The sequence below is a fragment of the Lonchura striata genome, chromosome 1 (assembly GCF_050655825.1).
Source record: "Lonchura striata isolate lonStrDom1 chromosome 1, ASM5065582v1, whole genome shotgun sequence".
Lineage (NCBI taxonomy): Eukaryota > Metazoa > Chordata > Aves > Passeriformes > Estrildidae > Lonchura > Lonchura striata.
Window position 1 is genome coordinate 17013411 of NC_140703.1, and position 9040 is coordinate 17022450.

Below are 9040 nucleotides of genomic sequence, written 5' to 3' on the forward strand. Positions count from 1 at the left end.
TTTTTAGGAAGAAGCAGCCAAATTAATCTCAAGTGAAACACCAACAAAATCAATAATAGAACAGTAATGAATGAAAGAAAACTGCCTACACCACTGCAAGATATCTGTCTGATCATTTTGATTGAAAACATTTTTTTAATTTTCAAGCACGTTTCTTAATTACATGAAATCTTGCAATATTTATCCAAAAGCTCAGCCTGGAGAAAGGGCCAATCTATTGAAAATGTGTGTCAGCATATTCATGTCACACAGAATTTACTGACCTCAGGAAGGGGCAGGGCTCAGTTCATGGGTGTAGATTGTTAAGGGCTGAAGTGGGAAATTCCCATGTGCATCCAATAAGCAGCTGAACCTCTCAAACCCAAGCATCTCCACAGACAGCCTGATTTCATAAGAAAGGTTTTATTTTAAGGCCTTTTCCTCATTTTCTTGCTTGGGATTTCATTGTAACCTGTCTTTAAATGCCATCAAAGAAAAAAAAAAAACTAGAACTTTGTGCTATTGGTATGAGACAAACCTATCATGAACTTATTGCTCATTTTTAATTAAAACTTTCTATTCTGTAAAGCATGAGTCTTAGGCAGGCTGGCAATCATTCAGGCTCTTGGAACAGAAGATCTTAGCACAGCTTCATAGAAAATTCAGTGAGAACCTACTGCAGGAATTCCTTTTCCCACAAAAAGATTTCAGGAAATTGCTCCATCCCTTTCAAGAGTAATTGCAATAAATCTGGTATAACTAGCAACATGAAAAATGTCAGCGCATCACAGTTCATTACAATAGGATCTCCATTGTGGACCAATAATAAATAGTAATGCTCAGATAATGGCCAAGAAAATGTAACATCTGAGCACTGAAAGAACATAAATAAGGATCCAAACTCATCGGATCATGTTGGGAAGAGAATAAATGGATGCCCTGTGGACTTTTATCAAAGTGATGGATGAAGGGTTTTCCTTTTTGACTACTGAAAATGCAAAGAAATAAAAAATGTATCCAATGCCCAGACTTCCAACAGTCTCCCTGCATTTTCTGCAGCTCTCCCCTTCAATGAATGATTGAGGACTGTGAGCCCAGAATGTGAAGGACACCTGCTCTGGCAGGAATAGTAGAGATCATAATCCAGGCTGTAGTAGTACCTTTAAATTCCCTTGGGTATTTAAAGGGAAATGGTCAAGAATTCTGCAGTGGGTTTTGTTTTGCTTTACTTCTCAGTGTTTTTAAAAAAATCATGATTTCTGGTATGCATAAGCCTATTTCCTTTTGCTGTCACTTTGTCCTCATTTGGAGAGTGTTGGTTCCTTCTCTTCATTTCTTTTTGGAGCATGATCCAATTCTGTATGTTTTTTTCTGCAGTGCTGATCCTGTCAATCAATAACAAGCAGTTATATTAATTTTAACGCTATTTTTTGCTCTTTCAAGCAACTTTGTTCAAGTACACTGCATCACATTTCAGCTGCAGCACAACACATTTTATTTTAATCTTTCACTGATACCAGTGGATGCACAGAAAATGCGACTTTCTTGCAAATTATAACTGAATAATATAAGACATGGCCAGATTATTATTGTGAGCTCATGAAGGAGAAAATTAAAGGTTTAAGGGACAAACTCAATTCTGATCTAAAACTACCATAACATGTGGAGATAATAAAATGTACATCAGTAGTGAAAATTGGTCCAAATATAATTTCTGAATTGACAGTGTGTGTGGATAATCTTGTGATGACTTTTTATTATTTTTCAGGCTGAAACAGAAGTAATCAAATCTCTTTTGTCAAGGCTGGTTTCTTATTTTGAGCAGCTGAGGGGAATAGTTTTTTTCTGCAGCTTAGCAGATGTGTTGACTTTCATTTTATGAATTGTATGGTAGAGGACGGAGACGGGACACCAGACTTGACTAATGAATGTTCTGAACCATTGTGAAAATCCCATTATTTGTTTATTCTTATTTATTTTGTATTTCCAGCAGTTTATAGTTGCTTACAGCCTCAGAAGCCTTTAATTGTTTGTGATGGCATTTCCTTTGTAGAAATATTACTTATACAGTTCTTGTATAGTAATAAATAAGTAACTTATATAGCTAATATTATTTACAATATTTAGTATGTATTATACCCAAAACAGATCAAGCACATACACCTATTTCAAACTTTTGTCAAAGTGACTCCACTTCTATGGCTCAACAAAAGTTTGAGAGATGCAATGTCTTGGTGTTCGAATAAAATTGTTCCACCTGAATCCAGGAGGATTGCTTTGCTTCTGCAGGAGTTTTAAAACTCAATTACCTTGTCTCCTTCTCTCTTGTTTGAAATAATAACAGCTTTGTTACTTCTAGAAAATCAGAAGTGATTGCGGCGTGGGGCTGAATGAAAAGCCCTCTGGTCTGGGATGCCAGAGCTGCAGCTGATTGTTAGACAGCAGGCCTGGCTGATTTCAGAGCTGGCATGCATAATGTCTCAGCAAACTCCTGCTCTAGGCTTGCCCAAGTGTTATGATAATTTTCCTGCCCTGTGTGTGTAAAGATGTTAAAATCCAAACTGGGCTACTGAGATTGCCTGGTCTGATCTCCTGGACGGCACAACCTTTAAAAATAGAAGCTCCTGGTTTTGATAGCAACAACATAATTTTGTTTGGAACTTAAACATGCTTTTTTCAATTTTATTTCTGTTTGTTTTTCAGAACTAAAGTAATCCCTGGAAAATGCTTCTTTTCCAAGCCTGTCTCCCTCCTGCCGTTTTCATTCCAATGCTTATAGTCTTAGCAGCGCATAAAATTGCTCCCAATTTTTTGTCTAATTTTGCCTAGATCAACCTCTGACCTTGTTGCTGCATTTGGTTGTGTCACTCATGACAAGTTTCTGGTGTTAGAAAATTACTTCCTGAATAAGCAGTTGTAGGAAGTGAGGAAGTTTCCTACTTGCTCATCTATCTCTTGGATAAAATAAAGAATGTTAAGCAGGGCTTCCAGGCTTGTCATTGCCCATTCAGGGTGTATGACACTAAATCCCTCCTCCCCAGCTTTTGAATACCTCATGCCAGAGCTTACACAACCACAACATATATTTAGGGCTCTGACCTGATTATTTGTTCTTTAAACTTAGCAATAAGACAGAATTGTGAGTAGCATGTTGTTTTGTTGACTTTGGAAGTTGTGCCCATGCCAGAATTTAGCCAGGGTGTTGCAGAAGTCTGGAGGTACTGCTGTGCTTGTACTGAGGGACAGATGCAAACCCAGGCCAGTTCTGCCACTTCATACTTTTCCCAGCATTTATTCTTCAAGTATATTAATATCAAACCCAAATGAAGTCCTTCAGGTTCCAACATTCTTACCACAGAGAAGCACTTTTGATGTTTTTTTTTCCTCCCTTTTGTTCTCTGGAGGAAGGGCAGCCACATCTACAGCTTCAGATCTTTATAACATTTAATTTTTAAACAGTTTCCTAGTTCTCAGCAGAGAGATCAAACCAGAGTTGCATCAAATTGCATTCTGACCTCAAGGTATTATCCTCAAACTGCAGTCCATGGTGCTTCCCCTCATTAGTTTAATGAATGCTACAGCAGTTTGTCTCGGTTGATTTTTTTCATAAATAATTGGAAGTCCTTTGTTGCCGTGGCTTAATATCATTTCATGCCCTATCTCTTAATGATTCACAGCCAATTTGTTAATCCAGAACTCTATTTTCCCTGAAACACTTCTGTCCACAGTGATTATTCTCATAACTGCACCAAGCTGATTGAGAACTCCAGCTCTTGCCTGTGAACCATTACCCCATCTCCATCACAACAGATGCTAAGGAAATTTACTACTTTACTCTGCTGACTCTTTTTTGACTAGAAAATTTTGATCAGTTGCTTATTATGTGAAGAGAGGGCTTGATAGTAACTAATTTGTATTACTTGTGGATGATCTTCCTGAACTGGGGAAGCTGCAGGCTCAATGTGCTGCCTGCTGACTCAAGCTGAGCAGCTGCCAGTGTGACTGTGGAAAGTGTTCATGCTGAATTTGCTGACCCCGTTGCAAGGTAGGAGTTGTTGGGTGAGCAGCAGAAGAGGAAAAATAGGCCCTGCTTCTCACGGACAAATCTGCCTTTGCTTTCCAGAGGTATTTTTTCACTGATGAACTTCCAGAAACTTTCAAACTTGTGTCCCAATTGCTGTCAACCAATTGGTGTACTGTGGATATGGATGTTCAGAAGTTGAGATTTATTTGGTTTATTTAATAATATTTTCAAACTTTGTGTTTCAGAGGAGAAGGGGTCTTTGGGAAGAAATCTTCCAGTGGCCACCACTTTGCCCCATGAAGTAGCCACATTGGATATTACGTGGACCAGAACAGAGTCAGGCACTTCACTAAACCCAGGGATTGTGAAAATCAGAGAAATGTGAACTTCCCCTTCCCCTTCCCCTTCCCCTTCCCCTTCCCCTTCCCCTTCCCCTTTCCCTCCCCTCCCCCAGGTGCTCAGATGATGTAGCTATTAGCACCAGTCCTGGAATAATCTGAACATTTCTAAGCTTTTTGCAAATATTCATTTTTATTCCCTTAGGGTAGCAACGTGGAGAAGGGCAGTGAAGATCTCTGAAGTGCTCAGTGTTTTTCTTTATGTACTTAAAAACATTGGTGGTGCATTTTATACTATATTTGGTTTAAAGTGGCCTGCAAGAAAGGAAGTGTAGTTGGGAGACAAAGCAACACCTAAAAATGTGTATTTACAGGTAAACAAGTAACAATATATTCCTGAATGAGCAAATGACAAACAATACTCAGTTTTATCCTCTGCACAAGTGTGCAGACTTCCATGACCAAGGATGTACCTGAAGATTGATTTAGTGCTAACAGCACTGCACAAATTGAAGGAAAACAAAGATGCACGCTTGCACTCTGTTTGCAGAAACAAATTCCTGAACTGAAACTCTTCAGTGGCCTTATGGCCACAAGTATTCCAATTTTTTCTTGATGACTGTGGTGGAGGAGTGGGGAGGAAAATCATGAAGTGAAGCCACTGGCCTATTTATGGAATGTTCTGATTCACAAGCAGGGCTTGTAGATGCCCTGTTCTTGCACACAGCCAGAAAAACAGATTGGTTTGGTGCTGGGGAGCACATGGATTGTGAGCTGACATCAGATTTAGCATGAACTTGAGGGGTTTAATTTTTAGGAGGACGTTTTTCCGTATGTTTGCAACTTTTAAGTGGTGAGTTTTGTTATTATAAATCATGTGGCTGATTTTTGTGTGACCTCACACATATTACATTCCCAATACTCTGGGCAATGGTCTGGATTTGTGTTTTCATTAAAAACAAAACAAAAACCAAAAAGAAACCCCACAACAAAAATTATCAAAGCAAAAAAAAAAAATTCACCTATTTTGGATACTTCCTTTTCCAACGTAATCTCATTTTTCTGTCTCCACTGGATTGTCATCAGTAGTGCAGCTGGCACAGTTGATCTCAGCATTAAGCTGAAGGAAGTGCTTCTCTGTTACGTGATCTTAAATATACTGTTTTCTTAGCTGCAATTGTGGTTTTTTTTTTTTCTTTGCTTGTTTGGGGTTTTTATTTGTTGTTGTTTAATCGTTATTGATGGTAACTTGAAGAATTATATCACCTGTGAAATGGCCAGCACTTAAAAAATTAAGCTATTACAGATCTAAGCATTAATAAAAACAAATCAATTTAAAAGAGGTGTACACCCATACATTCTGCACTCAAGCAAAACAAAAAGCAACATTTTATGCAGAAAAGCCCACATATTTCACAGATCAGCACTTCACTATTTCTATGCAAAATATTTATAGACAGCTCAGTGAGCTTTAAATTCAGCTCAATATGGATTAGAGAAAAACTAAAGAAATTTGAATGAATCAATAAGTTTGTCATTAATACCAGCCTTAGAGTGAGAACATTTTTTATTAATAGAAAAGACCATGCTTTGTCTACAAATGAACCTGTCATATAATTCTGTGTTTTGTTCTTTTTGCTCAGTAATTATTGATCTATCAACATGGAAATTCTATGGATTTTCTATGTAATACCAGCCTTTTTTCTCATGTAGGAGCGGCTGGTTATTTTAAATCAAGCTAATATCATAAAACACACTACAAAATTTGTCTAAATTGTGCAAATGGGAATAGGTTTCACTTGTCTAGGGCTTTGATAGACCTCACCTTCTGTAATTGAAGGTGGGATTTTGCGTAGGAAGTGTGATTTTATTGAAATTGCACTCACTGAAGTGAGTGTTACTTTGGCTTTCTAAGCTCAGAGAGGTAACTTTGCAAGCATTGCCGTCTTCAGGGAAAAATAAAAAAGGTTGTTCAGCTGCAATCTGTCTGAGCCACAAGGAAAGCTGCTCCAAATGTGCAGCTCCACTGTTCTGCTGGGCCCAAGCTGAGTGCAAAACTGGGAGAGGGAAAAAGAAAATCACTGGTCTTGTTCTGCAAGGATCTTCGTCTCATGGGCCCACTTGAAATCACTGAGCAGTTTGGCACCAGTTCACACCTAAAGCCTGCATTTGATATTCTCTTACAGCACTCCTGCTTTAGTATTTGTCCTTGGTGAATCCCAGGGAAGCAGGAGATGTGTTTGGCACTGGGAATCCTGCATGTTGGCCTGGGCTGGTCTACTGTGAGCACTTGTGGGGTTCACTGCTTCAAGGAGTCAGCAAAAATCCTTGACAAGTCACAGAAATAAGTCATGTGCATGTCATTCTGGGAGACACTGTAAATAAGTTATAAAAGGGATTAACAGCAACCAGATCACATTCGAATCTGACACATATCATCTGACATTCAGCTCCTGACGCATAAAATCAGAGGAGCTGTCACTACAGGACACGTGAGAGCCCGACGTGAACTGCTGCAATTGCAAAGGTGAAAAAGAGGAAGTTTATTTTCTGACTCCAGCATTTATACTTTTCCAAAGGTGATAGTGGATTGGAGAGTGAATGTGCCACCTCTCCAATGACATTGGACAAACTACTAGTACATCAAGTTTCTCCACCTCTATGGAGGAATGCAAAACAATAGATTGTTTACAGAAAGTTGTGTGAGAAAGTTCTGTACAAGAATGTAAACTCAGAAGGCTTTAGAAAATCTTACGAATCAGAGCAACAGAGCTGAATCTCAGGCTCTGTCCCAGTCAAGAACATGAATTCTCCTGTCGGGCCTAAAGCCTAAGAGGCTTTTCGTGTTCATGCTTAGGGACTTGCTTATATCTTCAAAAATGTCTTCTAGAGAGCTCCAAGAGTAATGTGCAGTCATCTTCCTTGCATGTGCCCACAGTGTGGTGAGAAATCGGCCACAAAAATCAGGGAGTGCTTGAATATCCCTGAGAGAAGTTTTCCAGAGGGTGAGTACTCCTGAGGAACACACTCAGGAGGGAAAATGGGGTACATCTCGTTGTAGTGTCTCTGGGCAATTGAGTGTAGGGAACCTTTTCACACCTCTTAATTAGATATGGGTTTGTAGCATGCTTTTGCAAACCAATTTGTTCTGTAGCCACGCTCTTGTCACATGTCTGCAGCTCATTGCCAGCCAGACAGAGTGGGCTGTGGGCTGCATGAATGATGCTTTAACCACTTGTTGCTCCCTCTTTGAGGGATGGGAGGGGGAAACTGAGGCAGGGCCAGGGCAGAGCTGAGAGCTCTGGGCTGTCACTGTCTAGAACCAAGCTGAGTCTTTTTGTTTGCTTGGTGACATATCTGCCAAACATTAATCTGTGCTGCACTAGAGTTTGCAGAAATATTTCTGGAAGACATGAACTTGAAAGTCCCTGTTTCTACATATAATTTAGGCAGTGAATTTAGATACTACATTGAAAAGATAATATCACACATAATGGGGGAAAATATGTGTGCTCTGTACACAGCTGAATGTATGTTGTCTAAATAATTCACGTGAATATTAGAAAATCTGACAGATTTATAAGTGACTTTATTATTGAAATATTGAAGAAGTTATAAATGGAAATATCTCCTCATACAGTTTTGAACATAACAATCATCTAGAAAAGAAATCCCTTAATTAATGTGTCCATTTGTCATCTTGTTATCAGTGATAATAACCTAATGAATGAATGTACTGATCCACCATTCTATTAGGAGCTGCTTTTGATGCCCAGGCCACTCTAATTGCTACATGTGCAAATGTGTAGCTCTGGCAAATTGCTAAAGACAGGTTGATGTAAACACAGTGTTTGAATTTAGAAGGAGTGACAGACCTAATATGGGAAAATAATCAGAATAGATCTATTTGACAAAGCCAGTAATTATTCATTTGAATACCAATTAGTTCTGAGTAGGTAGGTTTATTCCAGCTCTTTCCTTGTACTTGAGAATGCTCGTATTCCTTTTCCAAACTCTCCAGAAAAATAAAGGCAAAAATTTATTATGTAAAACCAATATAATTCCTGGCACTTGCCTTTTCAGTATTTCTATTTACTGCCATGCTGCAAATCCATCTGCTCAAAATAGACAAATTGTTACCCCATTGTTGAATTTAAGTAATAAAATCTGTCAGCGAGAGACTTCTGCAGGTGGGGGACATCGATCCGAGCAGGACAGTGCAAAATACTGAGGGAAAAATGGAAGAGATATTGACAATGCACCTGCTTTTCTCACAGCAGTTTATCTCACATTTGAAACTATTATCTGTGGTGGTATTCTTATTATGGTGGAGGCTTCTGATCTTCTTTTATGAGTGACACATCATCTATTTATCTATCAGTCAATCAATCCACCAATCCATCATTCAGCTGCTTTTAATAGGAACAAAACACCCTGCTTCTCTCATATTTCCTCCAAGATTGCCATGGGGACTAAGTTAAATTGATTAAAATTGGAACTTCATGATTTTTTATTAGCTCTGAAATGCAAATAAGTATCTGTACTTTCTGTAAGCAAGCAGTAGCTGAGCAAATACAAATTTGCATAACTTGGAAAGTTGGAGTATGGGTTGATTGCAAAGCCTGATATTGCAGAAGAAAAACTTGTTAGAATAAACTCTCAAAGTTATTTTTTATTTTAGCAACTGAAAAATATAAAA

General features: G+C 38.6%; 1 long non-coding RNA gene across 1 annotated transcript in view; it reads left to right on the forward strand.

Moving 5' to 3' along the window:
• The window catches only part of LOC146768605 (uncharacterized), a 37271-nt gene extending 30804 nt beyond the window's left edge, over positions 1-6467 (forward strand). Inside the window, exon 4 of the long non-coding RNA XR_014950390.1 lies at positions 8-6467. This is a non-coding gene — a long non-coding RNA (uncharacterized LOC146768605). The remainder of the gene's footprint in view (positions 1-7) is intronic.
• The last annotated feature ends 2573 nt before the right edge of the window (positions 6468-9040 follow it).